The following is a 23815-nucleotide window of genomic DNA, read 5'->3' as shown; positions in this document are numbered from 1 at the left end:
TAAAGTAAGAATTTAATTGGTCTGCCATTTCCTTATTCCCCATTATATATTCCCCTGATTCCAACTGCAAGGGACCTACTCTGGATTTCACCAATCTTTTCCTCTTGACATATTTATAAAAGCTTTTGCAGTCGGTTTTTATATTTGCCGCAAGCTTACTTTCGTAATTTATTTTTGCTCTCTTGATTAATCCCTTTGTCCTCCTTTGGTGCATTGAACTACTCCCTGTCTTCGGTTGTGGTACTTTTTTTGGCCAATTGATATGCTCTCTCTTTGGACCTAATGCTGTCTCTAATTTCCCTTGTTATCCACGGTTGAGTCACCTTTTTTGGTTTATTTTTATGCCAAACCAGTATAAATGATTTTTGCAATTTCTCCATTAGATCTGTGAATGTTTTCCATTGTCTATCCACAGTCAACTCCCCCATAAACACCACCCAATTAATCTTGCTCAACTCCTGTCTCATACCACCATAATTCCCTTTATTTAAATTCAGGACCTTAGTCTCGGTTTTAATTTCATCACTCTCCATGTCGAGTGAGAATTCGATCATATTGTGATCGCTCCTACCCAAAGAGCCTCGCACAACAAGATTGCTGATTAGCCCCTTATCATTGCATAATACCCAATCTAAAATGGCCTGCTCCCGAGTTGGTTCCTCGACATATTGGTCTAGATAACCGTATCAACAGTGTGGGAGACATCTGATTGAGGCTGTCATGTCTTGTGTTGAGAAAGTATGACCAAATCATCAAGTCCAAAAGTGGATCCTCCTTCAGTTACAACTTTTACACTTATGATAGCTCAACTGTTCTGCCTACCCCAAATCCCCCAACTGATGCTTCAAATCCCCTATACTCCACCACCTCCCCCCACAAGAATTCAATTGCTGACCACCTCTTATCTCAACTTTGAGGAGCCTGAAATTGTGACCTGCTTGACTTGTTTTGCACTTTTTCAATTCAACAAGACTGACCCATGATATGGCAAGTTTGCCCAATAGTTTAGATCGTCTTAGGTTAGAAGAATGGGATGTGATAGCATTGAAGTCTCAAACTTTTGGTTGATTCAGATATGACGTTTTCCCTGGCTGGATCCTGAGGTGAGAAGAAATTTCTACAGCAAGTGGAGAGTGAATCTTTTGAATTTTAGATCAGAGAGGACTATGGAGGCTCAGCCCATTAGTATATTAAGGACAGAGATCAATATATTTTTGAATATTTAAGGAATCAAGAGATATTGTGGAAAAGCTCATTTACAACATCACCCGTAATCTTCATGAATGGTGGAGTGGACATAAGCAGCTGAACCATTTCTCCTTGTTTTTAGTTCTGATGTAAAGTTCTTGCCATTGGAATCAATTGTCATTTAGGAGGAACCCAGCAAATAATGGTTTGGAACAGATTATAGATTTTTAAAACTGCAATTTATTTGATCAATATGTTAATCTGTCAAATAATATGACAATTTGATTATTTTACTCCTCAATGAGATGATAATGAAAATGAATTGCAGTGGCATTGATCCAATGCCAAAACTACTGAATAAAAACATAGCGAGTGTAGGTTAATGGGGTATAAATTGGGTGGCATGAACTTGTGGGCTGAAATGCCCTGTTACTATGATATGAATCAGATATTTAGCAGCATCAGTTGATTGCCATTTTCACTCCCAGCTTAATCCATGTAATTAGTTAAAATGAATCAAGGATTAAACTTTCTATCCTTTTGAGAAATATTTCACACATTGCAGTTTATGTGACTTAAAATAAGTAGGTTGTGCAACATTGGTATCATGCTTTGTAAAATTTATCAGATGAAGAAAAATCATTTGAATCTTTGCATAAATTAGTTCAACAAAAAGTGGATGACTTCACATGATCTGACTTGGTGGGAACTTAGCAACAAATGCTGGCTGTTGAGACCATGTACCTTAATTCCACCTTGATACAAAAACCTTGATACCCTGAACTCACAAACATCTGCCAATCCTTCTGCTAAACATTTCAGTAGGCACTTTTTCCACTGACATTTGGGGAAATGAGCCTCATTTTTTTCATTGGATTTTGTGTGAATATGTGCTTCCTTTTCTTTCTTTTCCAATATTTTTAATTAACATTGAAATGTCATATCCAAAAATACAGAGTACATACGGATAAATGTTAAAATTCATATCATTTCATCCAAGGTACTCCACTCTTTAATCAAACAGAATATATTGTATTGATATCAGGACATTTTATTATAAAAAGAACAATGTAAATCCACTATCAAGAAAGAAGCTGTTTGGGCAACAAGAAAAGAAAGACAGAATTCTTATCAGGGTGATAAATTACCTCATTAGTCAACAGCTCTACCTTCATAACATATGAAAGTAATTCAAAAAGGGTCTCCACAATGTTTGAAAATTTAAATTCAAATCAGAAATTGAGCATCTTATCTTCTCTAAGTTTAAACATAACATGATATCACATAGACATTGAGCATGCATAAGTCGGGTAACGTCCCTCCATCTGAGCAACACTGCCCGCCTAGCTATAAGAGAAATAAAAGCTAAAACATGTGGCTTAGATGTCATTCACATTATGTCACTCTCTCCAGCAATACCAAACAAAGCAATTAGGGGATTTGGTTTAAACTATCTTTAAAAAGTGCAAAGAAAGTTTGAAATACTTCAATCCAATTTCTCAAGACTCTGGCATGTCCATAACATATGAATTAATTAAGCATCTCCATTGTTGCAGTTATCACGATGAGATGCATCCACATAAAAATGAGATAGGTTGACTTTGGACATGCGAGCCCTATGGACTACTTTAAATTGTAGGAGAGAATGACAGGCACATTAAGAAGAGATATTAATCCATTTGAAAATTATATTCCAAGTTTCTTCAGGAATTAAAAGCTGGAGGCCTTGTTTCCAAGTCTTTTTTTAAATTTTATCTAAGAGAGCCTCTCTTATTCCCAATAACATTTCATAAATGTTAGATATTGAAGCATTATAAAACGGTTATAAATTAAAAATTACATCAATTAAATTCTTAATCAGAATGTGCTTTCTTATAATATTGTTGAGTATCTAATCCTAAATTATTGGGTGTTCCTTGTCCTCTTTGGAGGATTTATATCGATCTCGCGGTATTCGGAAACAAGCCAGCATCATTTGTTTGACCTATTTCCCTCGGGTAGATGATCTAGGTCCATTAAATCTCAGACAAACAGACTCAAGAACAGTTTCTATCCCACATCCATTTAAGATTTAAACTCCTCCAATCAGTGTATTTTTCTACAATATCTAAATCTACTGTATTTCATTATTGTTTTTAACTGTTAATGTATGTTGTATTGTGAGTACTGTGGGTTTCATTTTTTTATTTTGTTTTGTTTTCATTCATAACGACAATAAAGTACTTACTTATTTGGTTAATTCTTAGACTTTTCTCTTTTTCTTCACAATTCCTTCCACTTGATAAAATAATTTCAGTGAGTCTGACAGATTTTTTGAGAAGCTTCCATTTCCCATGATCTTTTACATTCAAGAAAGTACACACCAAGTTTATCCAAGCTTTCCTCAATTAAACCCTTTCCATCCTGGTACGAATCTGTTCAATGTGTGGCATTGTCTCTCTTGACAAGGTATCCCACCTGAGACACAGTGCTAACATCAGAATACAATATCTCAGTAGGGCTTTCATGGATGCTACTGCACAGGGAAAGGAGAAGGATTCAACATTTGCATTCAAACCCCTTGTGATCTTTCAAAACAACAAAAGATGATATTTTTGAAGTCTTTGTGGCATTGCTCAAGCTCTCAATAATGAATGTACCTGCACTTAGAAAATCATTTTTTGCCTTTCACACATTTGCTGAGGAAAATATTGTGATTTTACCATTCTTGAACCTTACACTTTGCTATGATGAATTATGTCTGACACATTTTTCACATTCCATGAAACTATTTACTGGAAATTCTCCCACATCAGCAAACCAAGATTTTTGATTCCTTGCTCCTTCATCCAAGCAATATTAAAAAGTTGCGCTTCAGTGCAGTTAATTATGAAACACTACCATTCTAGCAATCAGACCAAAAATATTCCTTTTACTCCCCACACTCTTCCTTTTCCCTACCAACCAATGACTGCTCAATGTTCTCTAATTGTTGCATTCATTTTCAGTATTGTGAAAATTTTCTGGTGTCGAACTTTGGCAAAGATATCTAAAGATTTATTTCCATTTGTGACTTTCTCAGTGAGATAGAGGAAAAAAAATCAATAATTAGACACAACCTAGCTATGAAAAATTAGTGCCAGCCCCCCTTGCTCAACTCATTCTTGCTCATGTGCTCTGCCCTCTGAATTCAAAGTCCAAGAATTTCCCAACAACTGAAGTTAAAATAACAGGTCTATAATTTTGTGGGTCCAGCCACTTCCTTATTCTGGAAATTCAAAAAAATATTTTCAACTTACCAATCGAACTGTATTTCTCACATCGAAGAACCTCTGGAAAAGGACTATTTAATTCATAATTTCTCTCGCAAAAAAATTATTTGTGCAGCATTTTGTTCTTGAACCATCAAGAAAGTGGGCACATTTCTCAGCATGTTCTTTAACAATTAAACTGTTCTCACTGTGTTAAACCTAACACCCAATTGACAGATGATTGTTTTGGTTTTCCTGACACCTTGGTTGACATTTCTGTTGGTGCTTCACAAGTGCTGACCTGCTGGAGTTCAAATCCTTTGCTGCTCTTTCTTTCTCCTCTTATTGTTCCACTCTAAACACTTTTCTATCTTGTTCTATAAATGCTGCCTGCTTTGCCAAATACTTCTACCGTTCCTTGTTTTGAATGACCAGCCTCCATTGTTTTCCAACATTTTAAGACCTGAAACATTGTGAACTATGAAATACTCAGGAGACTTGGCCTGTCGATTTAAATTATGAAGGTTTGATTTGTATATCCCAGGTAAGTCAAAACAAAATAAAATGACATGTAACCTTCCATTAGCTGAAGACAAAAGAAAGACATTTAATGCACTCAAATATCTCTAACATTCATCTTGTGCAAAAAGCTGAACTAACACGTTCATTCCAGTGTAGGCAGGACGACAATTTTTTTGTGCTGAAGTCAAATCTACCACAATCTGCAACCAACATAATAGTTTAACAGAGCAACATCTGAAACCCTGCAGGGAAGAACAAACTGTGTTTTGGATATAAAAGAAAAACACATAAATTAACATGACTACATTAGGTAATTATAAGTGCTTAGTGGATTACTTACCAATTGGACTTCCAAAAGCTCTTTGATGAAGAGAATGTTTTTTTTCCCTCTAATTAGCCCTCTGCAGCACAAATATGGGTTCGCTTCTTAAAGGCTTCCTGCAAAGCAAATAATGGCAAATATGCAATTCTTGCTTAAGAGCAGAGATATCATTAGGGCCACTCTTCACAAAAACTTGTTCACATATTCATTTCATTGATGTTCACCACTGTCAGATCACAATGTACACATGTCCAGAGGCTTTTATATAATGCATAAATTGACTCAACCTGCTTCTCCTAACAGTCTAAAATCAAACAAAATTTCCTGCAATTGAAAAGCTCAAAGATTATGCAACATTGTTTGAGGAGCTTGGATTTTCACTCAGTTTTTACTCAGAAATGAACAAGCCGCAAATTATGAGCTGATTTATTTTGCAGCTCCGACCACACCAGAATCAGTGCAATTACCATAATTATCAAATTAGCTTCCAAATTATGGCATCACAGCTGGATGAAATGTTATATGCCAGGACTCAAAATCAGAATTAGAGTTTTATTATACTTTTCTGATCAATATATATTTAATACTCAACAGCAGCTCTCTCATCTCAAGTGTAATTTTGCTCCTGTAACGATTTACTTCTGGATCACCAAAATTGAAGCTGGTATTAAGGTAATTTTTGAACATTAAACTTTCCATAAGGAAGAGAAAACTTTCAGACAAGTTACTAGAAAGTTTTGGTTTAATAATATATTCAAGATCTAAGGGTAACCAACTGTGCAGAGTGATAATGGAATTTCAAATTAATAGTTCTATTCACTATGTTGTCAAAAACTTGGCGATTAATTTCTACAGTTCCGTGTAAATTTTTAAATCCAAAAGTCTCTGGCTGCTACTTTCTAGCGGTTCCTCAACTACTCACTACTGCCACTAATGCTAAGGCATCTGTCCATTCAATCTGTACCTGCATTTCTTCACATGTTTCAAAATAATCTGCAAATTTATTTTCTTGCCAGCACATTTGAATCAAAAGTTATCTGAGGCAATGTTAGTCCCAGTATAATAAGGAAGTCCAGCCTTCAGAACTTTAATGATTGCAGCTACAAGACATGCTAACATATCTGATAATATTCTAATATTTATATGGAGGTGCTGAGAGCTTACTTCTTCCCCACCCCCACTGAAGACGCCTTTTCCCCCTTAAGCTTTCTTCTTCCTCTCGGACAACTCACCCTGGTCATTTGCCCACTCTGGATCTTTTTATTTCCAAATGCTGCCAAGTCACTCTGCTCACTTATTCTAATCTCACACCCTCTGAACATTCTTCCTTCCAATTTCTCCACACCAACCCCAGCCTCACTATTAAACGCAGACAAGAGCCAGTCTGGCGCATTGACCTCCACCTTGCCAAAGCTAGACAACAGTTCTCAAATACCTCCTCTTAGCAAACCTTTCAACAAGACCCCACCAAGGAACACCGAGACACCATCTGACATACCATCTATAACCTGATCACATCTAGTCATCACTCTCCCACAACCTTCAACCTCATTGTTTCCCAAAACCTGCACTGCCCAGTTCTTCCTCCTACCCAAGTCATGACATCAAGTCAAGCTTATTGTCATCTGATTGAACAAGTGAAACAATGTTCTCTCGTCATCAGTACAAAACACTGACACACATTCAGACATAACATAGATACAGACAAAAAAATACATATACAGGACAAGTATTAATCTCTACAAACAAATAAATAAATAAATATTGCTTCATGAATACAAGAGTCTCAGATGGTTAGCGCGAGCACCTCCTTTGGTTGTTCAGTATTCTCACTGCCCATGGGAAGAAGCTGTTCCTCAGCCTGATGGTGCTGGCTCTGATCCTCCTGAATCACTTTCCTGATGGGAGCAGCTGAAAGATGCTGTGTGCCTGGTGAAAGGGATCCTCAATAATTTTGGCTGCCCTCTTCAGTCAATGATCCCAGATGATCACATCAATAGTGTTGATGGAGACTCCTTTAACCCTCTCTGCCAAGATCCAAATATTCAATTGTCCTGCTAGACCTATTCTTCCCATATGCTCCTACCCCACCAAACAGGTATCATCTTACCTCAACTCCATTTATCCCCCCTGGCAAAACCTTCCCAACCTACATCCACGATACCTCACGTGCCCTCCATCAGTTCAACAACATCCAATTCCGAACTCGGCTGCCTCATCTTCATAATGGATGTCTAATTTTTTTTCATTTTTTTATATTTTAGATTAATAAACATATGATACAAAGAGATTGGGATTGCATTAACAATGGTTAACATATACAAACATAGACATCAAGCAACATACATAAACTTAGCCTCCCAATCTCTTAAAGGCCAAACATGTAAAGGAACCAATTTTTATTACAAACATATTTCCCGAACAATTCACTTGTCCATCTGTGGGCATCATATATTGCATCTGGTGCTCCCATTGTGTCCTCCTCTATATTGGAGTGACAAGACACAGACTGGAAGATTGATTCACTGAGCAGCTACACTCTGTGTGCAGCAATGGCAGAGACCTCCCAGTGGTCAACCATTTCAATTCTGTAATGCACAAGACAAAAAAGAAAACAAAAGCTGGGCTACCATGTTTCAGCAGTTAAACAATTATTTTGTGGTTAATTCTGCTCCTCTGCACTCACAAAAAATATATTGTAAAGGATTTGGAAAGGATCAACTGACACCATTTGAAAATATTAAATAAATGGCCTCCATGTTTCTTCAAATTTAACCGCAGGATCAACAGTACCACTTCTAATTATTTTCTAAATTTAAACATGCTCTAGTTTTGGAGGACAGCCAATACCCATACTCCTGCATCCCCATTCCGAAGGTCTCAAAGCCCTTATTTCTTTCTTGATAATAGACCCAACCATTCCTCTTCAGCCATCACCCTCCTCTGCCTGGTAGAACTTGTTCCCTTCCTCTACTTCATTGAGAACTAGATTGATGCTGCCTCATTCATCAATGAAGAGTTCATCCACTTTTACCCGGACCTAAAATTCACTTGGGTCATCTCTGGTGATGCTCTCCCCTTTCTTGATCTGTCTCCATCTCAGGTGAAACAGACATTTTCTACAACCCATAAACTCCCACAACTACACTTCTTCATACCCAGTCCCTGTCAGGATTATCTTCCTTTCTTTCAATTCCTCAGTCTACTTAGGATCTGCTCCCAGTACGAGGTCTTCCATTCCAGATCATCCAAGATGTCATCCTTCTTCAAAAAATATGGCTTTTCCTCCACCACTATCAATTCAGCCCTTATCTCAATGGAAGAAAAGTGAAGGTGACAGGAATATTCAGGTACCGATATACCAAAGCAAGGAGAATGCATGGTCAAAGAGAAACACAAGGATAAAGAGCAAATGCTTGCACTTATCATGGTACTAAAGGACATTCAGGCCATAGTAGGTTTAGCAGCCTGTGAGAAACAGAACCTGGTTAAAAAAAGTCCTCATTGTGGAAAGTGAAGGAGATTCAGTCTATCATGAACTCATGAAAGAATACAATGACCTAGACTGCCTTCCAGGAGAGCAGATAATCAGAGTGGATAAACATCTGCCACCAATAATACATCAATGCAGAAAAGTTCTATTTGCACTTCAAAAGCAAATAAAGGCTGCGTTGGAGAGGTCGGAAAGTCTGAACGTGATTCAGAAGATAGATGAGCCAATGGAGTGGGTGAGTTCACTCATCGTTGTGGACAAAACAAATGGAAAGCTTAGAATTTGCTTGCATCCAAGATATCTAAAGAGAGCAATAAAGAGAGAACACTTTAAGCTTCCGACGTGTGAAGAAATCATTTCACAGTTTGCAAATGCAAAGTTTTTCAGCAAGTTAGATGCATCATCAGGACTTTGGCAGTTAAAATTGGATGAAGCAAGTTCAAGACTGTGCCCATTCAATAGTCCATTGGCAGATACAGATTCAGAATTGCCTCAGCTCCTGAAGTGTATCACAAAACTATCCATATGGTCTATGAGCACATGGACGGAGTTGATACCTCATAGTATGGGAAACCACAAGAATGGAACATGATAAGAGACTAATGTTATGAGCCCAAAGGACCCCAAAACCCAACAGCAATAGATATTCACCACAATAAATGGTTACTTAAACAAAAGTTGTTTTTAATTATCTTTAAACATGAAAACAGATTCAAACTTTAACTTATCACTATTAAATTAATTACCCAACAATCCCTTCGAATTCTAAGCACACGTGTATGTAATGTGTGTGTTAATTCAAGAAAAGTTCTTTGGTTCACAGTTCAATCTCACTTCTCCTTCTTCCAAGTTCTCTGGTTGCAGGCAATTCTTATACTGTGCACAGAATTTAACATGTATAAAGTTCACCAGGCTTTGGTGCTCGAAAGGTTAATGTTTACCACTCAGGAAGGTTCTCGTAGGGTTTGCAGAGAGAGATTTGTTGTTCCAGGATTTTCACAACTGAGGTATCACCATTAGTCACCTCAATGTCTTGCTGAAGAAACCTGCCCCATCAGGGTTCTCCAGATGATAACCTCTTTCTTTCAGGCTACTACAGAGTTCCTTTCTGCTCTACTTATTCCAAGAAAAACATCAGACAGATAGCACTTCCAGCCATCCACCACTCTGGGGTTTTCTGTTTCAGATCCAACAAGCTTCTCCTGGCTGACACTGTTCAGTCTCTCTCTCTCTCGCTCTGAGATTCCGACTGCCAGCCGCATGTCCTTCTCTCTCTCACATAAAACTCCCACCTTCTCCAGCAAACAATAGGAGTTTGTTTTCTGCTCCCATCTGTTGTTTTAGGTGCAGAGACCTCAGTGATCTTTGAGTGAGCACTTTGCAGAGAGGTCAAAAGCCTTGCAAAAAGGTCCATCATTGACAATCTGACACTGGTTGTTCTTCCAAGACAAGTCAATTCATTTCATGACATCATTTCAATTAGCACCTACTTTGAAATGTGCACAGCATTTTTTTCCATAGTTTCTGTAAAGTCACTCAATATGAATTCTTCAGTATTTCAAATAAGATCTGTTTTAAAGTGTGTGTATGTATGTAACCTACTCTAATTTTACCAACTTATTTCCCAAATATTCCATCACAATAAGGAAAGTGCTGAAGCAACAAGAAGAGCAAACCTAAAGTTTAATAGAGAGAAATGCCAGCTTGGAGTGACAGAACTAACATTTGTATGAGATATTATTGGCATTGGGGGAATCAGACCAGATCCAAGAAAGATGTTTGCCATTGGGAACATGCCAAGGCCACAATGCAAAAAGAACATACAGAGGTTTAATGGAGTGGTCAACTATGTGGGTGAATTCATATCCAACCTCTCAGAAAAGATGGCTCCATTGAGAAGACAAACAGAAAAGAACATTGAATGGGAGTGGGATCATGACCATGAAAAGTCATGGAGGGAACTAAAGAAACTGCTCACAGAGGAACCAGGTCTGAGGTTTTAGACCCAGCGAGACCCATCAAGATATCATCAGATGCTTCACTTTGTGGGCTCAGTGAAGTTCTTCTGCTAAAATATGATGACTGGCAATCTATTGCATATGCATCACACTCAATGGCAGACACAGAGACATGATACGCATTGGAGGCTCAAATAGAAAAGGAGCTGGTCAGCATTACATATGACTGTGAAAGATTAGATCAGTGTGTCAGGACAAGCAATCAGTGTAGAGACTGACCATAAGTCCTAGATTGCATTGTTCCAAAAGCCATTAAATTAATGTCCACTTAAGAATACAAAGAATGATAATTAGGGTGCAATGCTATACTGAATATAGTGCACACTCCGTGTAAGCTAATGTACACAGCAGACACATTGTCCAGAGCTGTCGACACAAGACAGCCCGGAAACACCAAAATGGATGAAGATGTGAATGTCTTTGTGGACATGATCACAAGTGCACGGCCCATATCAGATGGAAAAATGGAGCTCATAAAGTCAGAGACAAACAAAGATGAAACATTGAAACAACTGAGAAAAAACATCTTGGATGAATGGCCCAGCAAGAAGCAAGACTGCTTACCTGACGTTTCAGAGTACTGGAACTGCAGGGCGGAACTGTCAGTGATAGAAGACATCATCTACAAAGGAAGCAGAATCCTTATCCCTAAAGAATCTGAGAAAAGAGATGCTAAAAAGGAATCTCAGAATCAAAAAGTGTAAGAAAAGAACACAAGAGGTGATGTACTGGCCAAGAAGCAACAATTATATAACAAATGATGTGTCAAATTGCACAATATGCCAGAAATATCAAGCAAGCAATCCTGCAGAACCATTAAAGCCACACCCAGCACCATACAGACCTTACCAGAAGATAGGCCCTGACCTTTTCGAATGTCAAGGGAAGGACCATCTGGTAGACACAGACTATTGCTCCCTGTATCCAGAGGTGTGTAGACTGAACACCACCATGGTAGATGCTGTAATATCAGGTATGAAAGCCATATTCTCTAGACATGGCATGGCAAGTGAGATCTTCACAGACAATGGACCCCAGTTTTGCAATTTAAAGTTCTAACAGTTTACCAAAGAGTGGGACTTTTTACACATCACGTCAAGTCCTTATTTTCCACAGTCCAATGGTCTAGTGGAAAAATCAGTACAGACAGTGAAGACTGATGAACAAGGCAAAAGACAGTGGAACAGACTTCTACCAGAGTATGTTAGCATACTGCATAATGCCACTTGAGTGTGGTATATCACCAGAAAAAACTCCTTATGGGACGTAGGCTAAGATTAAACCTACCCATCCAGGAGAACCTCCTAAAAACAAAAGAGGGGGAGAAAGTGATGAAGTTCAAAGAACTACAGAAAGAAAAGCAAAAGGATTACTTTGACAGAGAAACAAAAAACCTACCAGAACTCTACACTGGTGACCAAGTAAGGCTAAAAGACAAAACAAACATATGGACTCAGAAGGGAACTGTCCTTTGTGAAGTTCAACCAAGATCCTACACCATTCAGACAGATGAAGGAGCTGTTCTGCGAAGAAATCATCGAGATCTTCAAATGGGACCACAGTAGGATACTGTTGAATAACCTGAATACACAGCTGAGAAGACATCATCTGAGGCAACAACTCAGATTCAAGGACAATCACTCAGGAGGTTTTAAATACATGTGAATCCTCCTAAGAGGCTCACTGAGCAAATTTAAAAATCCCTGTTATAGAATGAAGTAGTGCCATCTTATTCACTCTTCGAGGTTTAGTGTATGTCAATGTGAACACACAAAACCAGTTTAAAAAATGTTAACAATGTTGAAAATAATGAAAATGTAAGTTTTTGGTGTTAAAGTTAAAATTGCAGAGTTATACAAAGAAAACATGTTAGTTAAAAGTAAACTACTTTTGTTTTAAGAAAAGGAGATGTAATGATAGTGATCGTGGTTCCAATGCAACTAGCAATGCCTTATTGTTTGATTAGACTTGGCTACTACCAGGGGTAGACACAGAATAGGAGACACACAGAATGCTGGAGCTATAATGGAGACTTGCAGCCTCATGGCATGCTTCATGGTGCTGTTTACAACTACTTTAAAGTAAATAATTTTTTCCTTCATCCATGTGTTGTCTGAGAACTCACACACACACGCACGCACACACACTCTCACACACACACACACACACACACACACGCACACACACTCTCACACACACACACACACACACACACACACAAATACAAGATGAAACGGGTACTCTCCAACCTGATGGCAATGGCAGACTTCTCTGGTTTCTGTTAGGCCACTCCCTCTTCTCCCCCTCTCCCCTATCCCTCTTTTTCCTTTCCTCCATTCTCCACCCCTTTCCCTCTCCATTCAGAGAGCTATCCCCTCCCCATATCACTTCTCAACTTTTTTCTCGTGCCCTTGCACCGATATCCATCTATGACCGCTTGCCTGTGGGCTATGCTGCTCTTCTGCCATGCCTCTCATCATTTTATTCAGGTGCATGCCTGTTCTTTGCTCATGATGAAGGGCTCAGGCCTGAAAAATGGGTTATGTAGCTATCTTCGCTACATAAAAATGCTGCAGGACTTGATGAATTTCTCCAGCATTTTTGCAAACTACAATCACAGATTAGTATTGTGGCCTAAACTCTTTCCAATTTACATGGGTAACCTGGATAAAGGATGTAATATCCTGAGGTCAAATTTGCTCATTGGTTAATAAGTTGGGAAGAGAACAAAAAGAATACAAGCAGGATAAGCAACTGGGCAAGAAGCTGCTCGATGAAATGTAGGAAATTGTAAAGCTCACCACTTTGGAATGAAGTATGAAAAGAAAATTCTTTGATTGGAGTGAGACAAAATATTGCAGATCAAAAGAATACGAGATCCTGTTACTGTATACACATCTAAGCAAGTTTCTATTTGCACTCCAGACAGTGCAGAAAACATTCACAAAGTGGGTTCCAGGCACGAAGAGGTTTATGTATGCAGTGAGGTTGAGAAGGTTGATCTTCTACTCAAAAGAAATTGCGTATCCATTGAATAATCCCCAAAATGAATATTGACATGCTGGATGCTTAAAGAATATTTCCACTACTGCAGTACCTGGAACATGGTGACACGGATTTTGAAAGGAGAGCTGCCCAGTTATATAGATTACTCTTCTTTGGCTTGGCTTCGCGGACAAAGATTTATGGAGGGGGTAAAAGTCCACGTCAGCTGCAGGCTCGTTTGTGGCTGACAAGTCCGATGCGGGACAGGTAGACACGGTTGCAGCGGTTGCAGGGGAAAATTGGTTGGTTGGGGTTGGGTGTTGGGTTTTTCCTCCTTTGCCTTTTGTCAGTGAGGTATAGATTACTATACAACTGGTAATCACTATATATTCAATGATTACCAGTGGCAAGCACTGAAATCGTGCCCCTCCCCCCATTAAAGCTCACTGACACATTTTGCATTTACGCTGAAATTGCCCATCTCCTCCCCTGTAAAAACTTGCTTGCACATTCTGTCAAAACTTACGGCGGCGGTGGGAGGTTCAATGTGGGAGCAATGGCCATCTTCGTTACTCATAATCCCCCATGCAGCAGGAACCTCTTTGCATTTTCCTGACATTGGAAGAGTGGTTCTAGCTGCACGGGATACTATGTGTAATTATGGCAACTATGCTACCGCAATGAGCCGTCACCACGAACTGCCAGGGCTGCTCCAAAGCGGCTGATGACTTCCGGTAGCACTGCACCCCTGCTGCCACATTGGGTGTTGGGGGGGGGTGGAGCTGGGGCGAGGAGTGAGGCATTCGGGAGAGGCAAGGACAGTGGTGCCCTCTTTAAGATTAGTGATTTTAGCCTTTTATCATTTTTAGTCAGACTATTGCTCAGCGGTTATGAGATGCAACACACCCTATAGACTGTGGTAATAATCCTGATTAAAGGTGATAATTGGCTAAAACCACAAATCTTAAATTTAAGATTTTTGGTTTTAGCCAATTATCACTTTTAATTGAGGTTATCAACACAGACTATCAATGGTATCCCATAGCTGCTGCACAAGTACACAAATCCAGGGCCCATAGCATGTACTACTTTTGCTGCTAAATTAGTCTCGCCCTGTATGGAGGTGTCAATGCACAGGACAGGAAAAGACTACAGAGAATTGTGCATTCAGCCAGCACTATCACAGGCATCAGTCTTCACTCCATCAAGGACAAAATCTACAAGAGGCGATGCCTCAAGATAGCACGCTCTATCATACAGGACCCTCACCGTCCATCCTATGACCTCTTCTCATTTGCTACCATCAGGAAGGAGGTACAGGAACCTGAAATCAAACACCCAAGAGTATAGAAACAGCTTCTTCCCCTCCACCATCAGATTTCTGAATGAACAATGATCCACAGACACTATCTCACGTCCTCTTTTTTTGCACATATAACCATATAAACCATATAACCACTTACAGCACAGAACAGGCCAGTTCAGCCCTACTAGTCCTAGCCGTAGCAAATCCCCACCCTCCTAGTCCCACTGACCAGCACCCAGTCCGTACCTCTCTAGTCCCCTTCTATCCATGTAACGATCCAGTCTTTCCTTAAATGTAACCAATGATCCCGTCTCGACCATGTCTGCCGGAAGCTCATTCCACATCCCCACCACCCTCTGCGTAAAGAAATTTCCCCTCATGTTCCCCTTATAATTTTCCCCCTTCAATCTTAAACCATGTCCTCTAGTTTGAATCTCCCCCTTTCTTAATTGAAAAAGCCTATCCACATTTACTCTGTCTGTCCCTTTTAAAATCTTAAACACCTCTATCAAGTCCCCTCTCAATCTTCTACGCTCCAGAGAAAAAAGCCCCAGTCTGCACAACCTTTCCCTGTAACTCAGACCCTGAAATCCTGTCAACATTCTCGTGATCCTTCTCTGCACTCTCTCTATTTTGTTTATATCTTTCCTATAATTTGGTGACCAAAACTGTACACAGTACTCCAAATTTGGCCTCACCAATGCCTTGTACAATTTCATCATAACCTCCCTACTCTTAAATTCAATACTCCGATTTATGAAGGCCAATGTAATGTAATTTATAGCAATGTTTTCACCTGTAATTTCACGACACATGTTCATGACAATAAATTCTAATTTTGATTATGGAGGCATGGACTGGAAGATATAATGGGAGCTGGGTTTCTCCTTACTTCTTTTGAAGCTCCATCAACAAACTTACCTCGACATGATAGGATAAGTGCCATTTTTCGGTATTGTGGTTGATCTTTAATGATGCATGCATTAATCAACACAAGGACAAACTGATTTGGAAGGAACCCCTACAAAAGGATTTCATTATAAATGCATTGCTTTGAAAATCCATTTAAAAATAAAGCTGGATTGGTCAGATCTGAGTTTCACCATCCTTTAACATTTCCTTGAAGCATCTCATCCCAACATTCAGAGAAATTGTTCAATGTAACTGCTGTATTCTCTTAAACATCAAACCTTCCAATCCTTAAACTCCAAGTTTGAAACTCAAGACATAAAAGTTATATCATTCCATGAAATGTCTTCAAAATAAAGCAAACTGTTATGTAAAGCTACAAGAGATTCCCCTATCTCTATTACCTGCTATCGACTCTTTCACCAGGGTATCCATATGCTTCTTGAATTAAGATTGCAAATAATTGCAACAGCACATGATTATTGAAAACTCAGAAGAATTTTCACGTTAATCTTTGTGATTGTCGTCCCCATGCGTTAGGGGACGTGATAAATTACTGAAACTTGTTGAAGCAGAAAAGCTGAACATTGACCAACTGAAAATAATGGCCATTATTTTCCCTTTTACCATCCGTCTATCAGTTCAATACAAGAATTCTGACTTTCTGCTCCATTCCTTGCAATACTCAAGACAATTTCTGTTGAAACAATAGAATTGCCTGAAAGTGAACACATTTTCAGATGTTATAACAGCTGATACTGAGTTGAGCATCACCAAAAGTGTGCTCCTCATCCGCTATTTGATCATTGAGGATTTCAGACCAATTTTTTTTCTAGCACATCTCATTCCATGGAACTGCAACCTTGTCAGCAGATGTCTCAGCTGCGAAATGTTTGTGAAAGCAAGTTAACAATGAAACTGGGGGAAACTTCCAAATACACAGGGATAAATAAAAGGACAGGTACAGATGAAACACAAAAATAATTCTCTGATCAATTTAACTACAATTCACTTCATTAACTGTTGATTAGACAATAACTACATGTCATACCATTTACTGCTTCATTGCCTTTTAGTTATAATGATAAAACAATTATTTTATCTCGTGTTAGAACTTCCATCTTATTTTGGTATTTCCCCAAAAGCTGGAAAAGAAACATGGAAAAAAAATGTCATAACCATGAACGAATACCTATTTTTACTCTGTAGTGCACCCACGGAGACTCTGCATTTCAGCTCCCAAGGGCTCTCACAGTTATTCTGAATAAGACTTTGTACCAATTAAGGAGTCTCCTGCATGTAAACCAGCTTCATGCAGGAAAACATCATCTATATATCTGAGAAAAAGTGGCAAGAATACAAATAATCCTGTCTCTTACTGGTCTTTTTAAAGATACATTTAGTGAAAGTAAATCACAACTGCAGTTGCAGGGAAAGCAAAAATACCACACATTCACATTGCATTTTAATGTAAAATTGCCCAAAGGCTTCAAATAGAATTGGACAAAATTTGACACCAAGTCACAATATTGGTTATTAAAGTCAGTTGCAAGTGCTTTTCAAAGAATATTTTAAAGGAAAAAAAGAAATATAGACGCATGATGTCTCAGCTAAGGAACTGAGCCAGTGTCGGGCTAAATGAAAAAAGGTAGCTTTCATGATGGCATGGATGTGTGGCTGGGAACTCATCAACAAGGGGCCAAATATAATGTCAAGTTTGTCAACTGGTCAGCCTCGGGCAATGATCAGCAGAAGAGATAGTGCCTGACCTTGTGAATTTGCTGGTAAACCTCATCTTTCCATGCTTGATCACAAATGTTCAGAAGTCCTGGTCCAATATTTACGAGGAAGTCCAGGTCATTGGACCATGACAATAAACTATTTATATTTTCATATGGATAATATATTAATGTCACAAAACAAACTGGTCATGGGACCAAGGGAATTCAAGAGGAGATATTGTCAGCTGAATTATAAAGTTCTCTTCCCAACTTGAGAGAAACAACTCCAGTGCTTAAACTGAAGGTCTGTAAATCCATTCATTCAAGTCATATATTTATGGCGATGTTGAATCACAACCTTCAACTCTCGTTTTAATAAAAAGGCACAAAACACACACCTGGAGTCTTTGTTTTATTTCAACAATTTATCTGATCTAAATTCCTGCAACAGAGTGCAATCAGTGCTTCACCAGAAATAAATAGGCTGTCAATTTACAAAAAAAAAACTTTCTGTACAGAATACAAGAAACTAATTTGTTCCACTTTGTAACTTTAGTAATTAAATCAGTCACACATGCAGTCCTGAATTAGAATTTCATTGATGTTGCAATAATAAATGCACATCCCAATGAGAATTATTACACATGATGTTTTGTGATGACCTAATCAAACATAACTACAATGCAGCGAGATTTTATTGAAAGGAAAAATAGAGTTGTTTTTCAGCAAAATCTCTTCATGTTTTTTACATTTTCATTATGTCCACAATTCAATCACTTTTAAAATGAATCAAATAACTATTGTGAAATATTTGCAAAATATTTATTTCCATGATCAACAATGCATTCAAAATTCAGTTTCAAGTTAATTCTCCTGATCTTTTAGCAACTGTAAAACAGCCATTGGATTTACAATGCTCAATGTGTGAATTTCACAAATAATCCATCACAAATGATCGAGCTCAAGAATAGAGAAGTATAACCTTTCAATTTTAAGGACTGAACATATTAATTAAACCACAGATGAACAGGCTCATATACAGTGTGAGCAGTATAATCTGGAATGAGAATATAAACAGAGAAAAGCAAGATATGCAAAGTGAAATTCAGCAAAGAGCAACCTTACACTCCTTAAGAGATAAAGAGAACAAAACTGGTTGTGAAAAGGCATAAGACTATCACATGGAGAAGCAGGAAAAAAGCTGGAGAAAATACATCACAGCAATGGATAATTTAAATCACATAATAAATTGGGACAATACAAATATCTTTAGATGCTAAATACTGAATGTAATGCATGATTGAAAGAATTGGCTTTCAGCTTGATTTTAGAATGGAAAACAATCTGGGAAAAATGCAGCAAACATAAACAGTATAATTGTGGGAACAGAATAAGGCGGCTTTATAGGAGTAACGAGCTGTTTGGTCTCTCAAGCCTATTCTCTCATTCACTGAGATCACAGTTCCATGAATTAACTTCATTTCCCTTAATGCGCATTTCCCTTGCCTGACAGATATCCCAAACTAATATTAAGATATCCATGTAGGACATCTCCCAATTTCATTTTTACACTATTTGAAAAGATGTTTTCAGATCAAACTTTTAAAGATACGATGAGAATGCCAATGGAGAAGTTATTTCATTCATATACTCGTTTTTTTTTGATAAAGCAGAATATCATGACCTAAATTTTTATTTATGTTCCTGACAATAAATTTTAAGGCATAAAATAATGGTGATAGTGAAGGAAAAACCCCACAATGAAAAATTAATGATTAAAAGAAAAAAATCAAATACAGTTTTTAGACTGCAATTTTGGGAATATTGCAGAAAAAATTAACACAATTACTGTCCATGTAGACATTCACTCTGGGCGCCTTTTTAAGACTGCAAGTACCTGAGTGCAATAGTCCCAGTGGTTAGATATGCCATCAACAAATTTTTCCAGTACGATTTACCCTGCAGGCTTACTCCAAAAGGTTGTGGGACTCCTGAAGGATAAATTGCAGTGCAGGAATTGCACGTTGCTTTTTAGACTGCCCGTGTAGTGGCAAGATTCCTTGATTGTGCCGTTTCATGCCTGCAGTCTAAAAACGATAAATGATTACCCATCGGCAGGGAGACATTTGTGTTCAGGGCAGCACTGAATTGTGTCCTGCTGACATAATTCTTCTTCGGATCTACAATCACGTCTTCCATTCCAATTGGCAAGTAACACAGCTAGTGTCAATCTTGACACGAGATTAGATGAGGCGATAGCTTTTGCTAGAATTTCAGAAAAAACTCCAGGAATTGCGAGTGGGCACGGAAATCTAAAACAGGATAATGCATAGTCTGCTCTGCTTGCGGAATAAAGACAAAATTAACTGCAGACAAATATAGAATGGACCTGGGGATTATCATGAAGTCAACATTTTATATGATCCATTGGAGCAGAGCAGAAGTCACTGAAGAATGGCAATAAACAAAACCAATAGGAAACTAAAGTATTGCTTAATCAACTGAAAACAAGTTCAATAATGTTTCGTTAAAAATGAAGAATACACTTGAAAGAAAATAACTGTGTTTGGTTTTAAGTGTCTCCTCAAAACAAAAGTGTCTACATCATATTAGGAAAAAAAGGAACTGTATGGACTGCTTCTATGCTTTATATAATTGTATGAAGAAAGCTGTAAATGTAATTCAGAGAACTTCAAATCTATTGAGCTGATGTAAGTAGTGGGAAACTGCTGGAGAGGATTCTGAGAAATACAATCTATCAACATTTAGATGACCTGGGGAAAATCAAGGAAAGCCAGCAGGAGTTTATGTGTGCAAAATCATGTCTCACAAAATTGCTTGAATTTTCAAAGAGGTGACAAGGAGGCAGATGAGGGCACACAATTGATGTAATTTATATGGATTTTTTAGTAAGCGTTTGATAATGTCCCACATGGGAAGTTGGTATTGAAGGTTAGGGCAAAATAGACAGGAGGTCGGCCAACTCGCCAATTAAGATTTTTTTTAAAATGGCTTAATGATAGGAAGAAGAGAATGGCTACTAAGGGGCTTTTCAATCTGGAAGATTGTAAACAGTAGACTGCCTCAGGGTTCAGTAATAGGACCCTTGGTTTTTTTCCCCCATTATACAGAAACATTTCAGACAAAAATGTTTGTGGCAAGGTGAACAAGTTTGCTTGTGACATGAAAATATGTACAGCAGTGGACAGTAAAGAAAGTTACCTGGATTTGCAAAGGGATTTTGATCAGATGAGGAACTGACCTAAAGAACAGTAGATGCAGTTCAACTCAGAGAAATGCAAGGTGTTGTATTCAGCTAAATGTAGCCAGGGCTTCAGTTGTGAGGAGAGAGACTATGGGGAGCAGGTATATAGCTCTTCAGTTCACATTACTGATCCAAAACTGCACTTCAGTTCCAACTCCAACACTGTCATCAAGTTTGCAGATGACACAACAGTAAATGGTCTCATCAGTAACAATGATGGATCTCACTACAGCAAAGAGGTGGAAAATATTGTGCAAGAACAACAACCTGAGTATCAATGTGGATAAAATGAAGGAGATTATCATGGACTTCTGGAGGCCAGGGACAACCATGCTCCACCTCACATTAATAGTGGAGAAAGGAGAGAGTACCAAGTCCCTTAGAGTTTGCATAACAAGTGACCTATCGTGGACACATATCTCCTCACTTGTCAGGAAGGTGCAACATTGACTGCACTTCCTAAGAAGATTGAAGTGGGCAAGGCTACCAGTTTTGCAGGAGCGTCCTGATCAGCTGCATCACAGTGTGATACAGTTGCTGCAGAGAAGTGGATCAGAAGTCAATCCACAGGACTGCAAGAGTGGCAGAGAGAATCACTGGGGTCCCCCTCTCACCCCTCTCCCCCATCAACGTGATCATTCTGAAAGACTAAATGAACTGCTTATAGTTACCATCCAAGATATTATTAATTATTAAACAATATTAATTATTTTTATATATGTATATTTGTCCTGAGTGTGTATTGCTTGTCGATAAGTGTGCTGTACCTGGTTGTTTATTTGCATGCTTTGCACCAAGGACCAGAGAACGCTGTTTCATGGGGTTGTACTTGTTTATTTAGATGCTAAACTTGAAATCGAACTTAAGTGTAGCATCACAGGTAGACAGAGCAGTGAAGAAAGCATTTGAAATGGTTGTTTTTATCATTTGGATATTGAATAAAAGTTTTGGGACGTCATGTTAATATGAAACAAAACGTTTGTGAGGCCATACTTGGAATGTTGTGTGCAAATTTTGTTGCCCATCCATAGAAAGAATATTATGAAGTAGGAAACGGGATAGAAGAAGATTACAAAGTAGTTGCATGGATTAAGGAAGATGAGTTATTGTGAGAGACTGGAAAAACTCGGCGAATTTTCTTGAGACCATTGGAGGGTTGGGTATAGGTAAGGTAAATAATGACAGTCTGTTTACCAGAGTTGAAGAACCCAAGAGGTCATAACTATAACAAGGGGGGAGGAGTGGGATTTAGAAAGGACAGGAGAGACAGTTCTTCTTAAAGGGTGGTGGGCACATGGAATGAGTTGCCAGACAAAATGGTAGAGGCAGGTATGTTCGCTTCCTTTGAAGAAGCACCTGGAGAATTACATGGATGAGAGAAGATTGGATTGGTGTGGGCCTAATGAAATAATATAACTTTGAACAACCATAAAGAGCAGAAAATAATAGTTTCAATATTATCCTTACATAAAAATACTGGAGAAACTCATCAAGTCATGCAACAATCTTCATGTAGCAGAGATAAAGATACATAATCAATGTTTTGGGCCTAGGCTGTTCATCAAGGTATGAGCAAAATGTAGGCAGGTGCCGGAATAATTTGTCCCTGCAGAAGGAGGAGAGGGGAAGATGTGTCTGGCTCTGAGATCATGTTGTAGGTGATGGAAATTGTGGAGGGTAATACATAAGATGTGAAAACTTGTCGGGTTGTTGAGAACAAGGGGAAGAGACAGGGCCAGGACAGATGTGTGAGAAATAGAGGAGATATAAATAAGGCTTGAGTTGATGGTGGTAGAGGGGAAGCCACATTTATTAAAAAAGATATCTTGGATGATCTGAGTGGAAGACCTCATACTGGGAGGAAATGCGATGGAGACAGAAGAATTGAGAGAAAGGAATAGAATCCTCACAAGGAACAGGGTGTGAAGAGGGTGTCATCAAGATCATTGCTGGAGTTGCTGGGTTGCAGAAAATATTTATCAAAAATTTGTCTCCTGAGATGGAGGCAGAGAGATCGAGAAAGGAGAGAAGGTTGCCATAGATGGACCGTAAATTTAAGGTCAAGGTGAAAGGTCGTAGCAAAGTGGATAAAGTTGACGAGCTTATTACGAGTGTATGAGGCAGCACCAATGAATCATCAATGTTGCAGAGTTTACAAACTGTTTAAGTACTATGCCAAATCCAAAATCTACCATTGATCCCTGGCCTTTAACAATGTTCTGAGACCTTGACCATCGGCAACAGGAATGTTACATGCCTCAAATATATCCTCAATTGAGTCTTCATAAAATCTTCCAAATTCACCAGAAGGATAAAGAAACCAAAGGCAGTTTCCTCTTCTTAGGCAGCATCCATGGCTTTCAGGCCATAGTCACATATACTTGACTGGGCTACATAATTCACATGGCTGATATTTGACTCCTGAAATAGACAGTCAATCCTGAATTTACCCATGGAAAAAGATTGGCAGGTTGACAGAGAAAAAAAGATTTGAGCGTGTGCTCCAAGCTTGAAGAAATGCAGCACCTCAATTAACTCTGATCAATTCTTGGTCCATTTATGCTCAAACTTGGATAGCATTGACAATCTCATCTCTGTACCAGTTAAAGGTTGGAAGTGGCACAACAACAAAAGTTAAAGAAATTCATGTATGTTGCATTCTAAATGTAATATTACATGACAACAATGGAACCTTCACCTTTTTACCCCACGCCCCCAAGCTCACTTGCTACCCCCACCCCTTCAGTGGAAGAATTGGTGGTTTCCACATTGCCCTCATAAAACCTATTAGACCAGAGTGGAAGCAAATCATCCTTGATCCAAATGCACTGCCAAGAAGTGCAAAATGTTGATGAG

The 23815-nt window shown here is 38.6% G+C and overlaps 1 protein-coding gene across 1 annotated transcript in view; it reads right to left on the bottom strand.

The window, feature by feature from the left end:
* LOC138763207 (contactin-4-like) overlaps window positions 1–23815 on the bottom strand; it is a 2221540-nt gene that overhangs the window by 1903332 nt on the left and 294393 nt on the right. The window contains exon 2 of the mRNA XM_069936987.1: window positions 5281–5378. The gene's annotated coding sequence lies outside the window, so the exon portion shown is untranslated. The remainder of the gene's footprint in view (window positions 1–5280; window positions 5379–23815) is intronic.

This window comes from Narcine bancroftii, chromosome 5, assembly GCF_036971445.1.
Source record: "Narcine bancroftii isolate sNarBan1 chromosome 5, sNarBan1.hap1, whole genome shotgun sequence".
In the NCBI taxonomy this organism is placed as follows: Eukaryota; Metazoa; Chordata; class Chondrichthyes; order Torpediniformes; family Narcinidae; genus Narcine; species Narcine bancroftii.
The sequence above is the reverse complement of the archived record's forward strand: the minus strand, read 5'-3'. Positions and strand labels throughout refer to the sequence as shown.